The sequence below is a fragment of the Haliotis rubra genome, unplaced genomic scaffold (assembly GCF_003918875.1).
Source record: "Haliotis rubra isolate DU_JTF1 unplaced genomic scaffold, ASM391887v1 Scf2624, whole genome shotgun sequence".
NCBI classification, from domain to species: domain Eukaryota; kingdom Metazoa; phylum Mollusca; class Gastropoda; order Lepetellida; family Haliotidae; genus Haliotis; species Haliotis rubra.
In genome coordinates, this window is record NW_025766697.1 from 12,501 (window position 1) to 15,000 (window position 2,500).

Genomic DNA, 2,500 nt, shown 5'->3' on the forward strand with positions numbered 1-2,500 from the left:
TAGGGTTACCTAGGGTTAGGGGCTTAGCTAGGGTTAGAGCTAGGGTTACCTAGGGTTAGGACAGGTTGGAGCTAGGGGGAGGGTGATGGGTTAGGGTTGTTGTTAGAATTACAAATCGCTTTAGAACATGTTTCATATCGTGCACATGCAGCTTTAAAGCGTATGTTATCTTATGACATGCATGTAAGTGTACAAGCTGTGAGAGGTAATAGAAACTGCATGTTGAAGTTATTAAATAGAATACATCTTGTTGCTGTTGCTGCTGCTGTTTGATGCACTCAGCAATACTGAATGCAAATGAAGGTGGTGTACAACTAAAGTATAGATAGAATTCACAATTAACTAGGTGAGTTGGTGCTGTCGGATTTATATTAACGTGTGAACGACCTGTATTATTTGAACGTTGAACGTACCTCTTCATTGACTCTAAGCTGAACTGGAACTCTAACACTGAAGCCCTATACAAAAGTGTCAACAACGTCTTCATCTCATGCGTAAACTGAGATCTTTTAATGTTAACCCATCTGTGATGTCATCTGTTTATGTAGCATTTATTCAGAGTATTTTAACATTTTCCTTCGAGTGTTGGTAGGGTCTCTCTCAGTTCATCTCAAATCTAAAATAGACAAAATTGTTAACACTGCAAGTAAAATCGCTGTAGTCAGATTTGAATGTTTATCATCAATATATGAGCGGCAAATCGTGAATCAAGCTGTCAAAATCATATGTGACCGGACTCACTACTTAAATTCGGAATACAACCTTCTCCCTTCAGGCCGCCGATACAAAGTTCCAATTGTGAAAACTAAGAGAGCTCGTACATCCTTTATTCCAAGTACCATGTCTCTCTTTTAAACAAATGTGAAGATGCCAAATCAAAGAATTTGTGTAAATATGTTTGGTATCTCGGTAATGTGTCAGTAGCTCTGCTGATGTAACACACATTCCTGAAAAGGCATTAAAGTATTATTCTATTCTATTCTATTCTATTCATGTGTAATCACTGTTATGTGCCTCATATCTGTCCTTCACATTATATACAGGAGTATAGTTACGAATGTGTTTCAGCGTGGTTTTAAGTCAGATTGGCTTTTTGGGAGACGTATCGACACCATTCATGACCTGTGTTGTTGACTGTACCACTGAACCACTCAACAGCCGTCACTGTGCTTTATGTACATGCCACTACTGTGTACAGCCCGCAGTTTTACTGCTCCAGGACGTGGCCACCTGCAGAGCTTCGTTCATACCAGGCTATATGTAAGGGCTGCTATCGACACCCAGACTGTGTTTTCATGTTAGATATATGTTACAATAGCTGCACTTATTCATGTAATATGCGTTGCTGTAAGTTATATGAATATCTATGAACATATATGCATATATTTGTCATATTAATGGGTCTACTGCGTTATCACTGAATATTTTTTGGTTAATATTACACTACTGTTTCATGAAAAAGAGTTAAAATCATACGAAATGGTTGCCAAAAGTTATATGCAGGCGAGATGCATCTGTATGTGACATTTCATTGCGTTCTGTCCCATAGCGTAGGAAATAACACGTTTTTAGTGACTGCTTTCGTGGAAAACAAGACCATTTTTCTTCTTTTCAAGGCCATAACTCCCAAACTAAGAGTGTTATCGTTAAAATGATTGCTTGTGAGGAAAGTACAATGTATAACGGAGATACATGCAAAATTTCGTGAACATCGGCCGAATAGGTTCAGAAATAATAACTTTTCCGTACGCGAGGGTTGTTCAGGTGACAGGCTAACTATCCAACGTATTGGCGGGGTTGCTGAATATCGTGAAGGAGGCCAGACCCGCCTGCAGTGCAACGTTTCGTGTTGTACGGCAGCTCTCGGTGGGTCTGGCGCGGTGCGCCGGGTGTTGGTAATCCGGAATGCGGGCGGGTGTCTCTTCGGGGATACTACGACGCATGAACGCTTCTCGTGTGGGAAGATATTTGCGTGGGATCTCGGTTCAGTTTTAGGTGCCTCGCGCCCTTGACTCTCCGTGTATCGTGCGCTGCTCCTCGGTAGTACGCTGGGTCTCGATCCTCGTCTCCGTGGCAAATCATCTGACACACAGCAACGTTCGCAAGACCCCCTTCGCTTACTGGCGACCAGTGCTCCCATGACGAAAGGGAACGGTCGGCACACGTCGCTCTCGTTTCCGGGGTGGCCCTGCCTTATCGTTAGGAAGGACGTCCTCGTCGCCAGGAGTCAGAAAACGGCTCGTGGTAGACTGAGAGAGGTTGAGAATGCAACTGCCGAAGTTGCAGCTAGGCGATCGGGTCGCACACTCGCTCGTCTTTGCTACCAACTGCTTGTATAAGCAATCTGATTGTCGTGAGGAAGGCAGACCCGGCACCCGGGGTTCGTCTGCGCTCGGTACGAGAATCAAACCGCCGACGTCAAAGCAGCCCGTGGCGTCACCCGCTCTATCGTTTCGGGTCGGGCTTTGTGAGAATCTGTCGCTTTTCCACCCGAGAACTC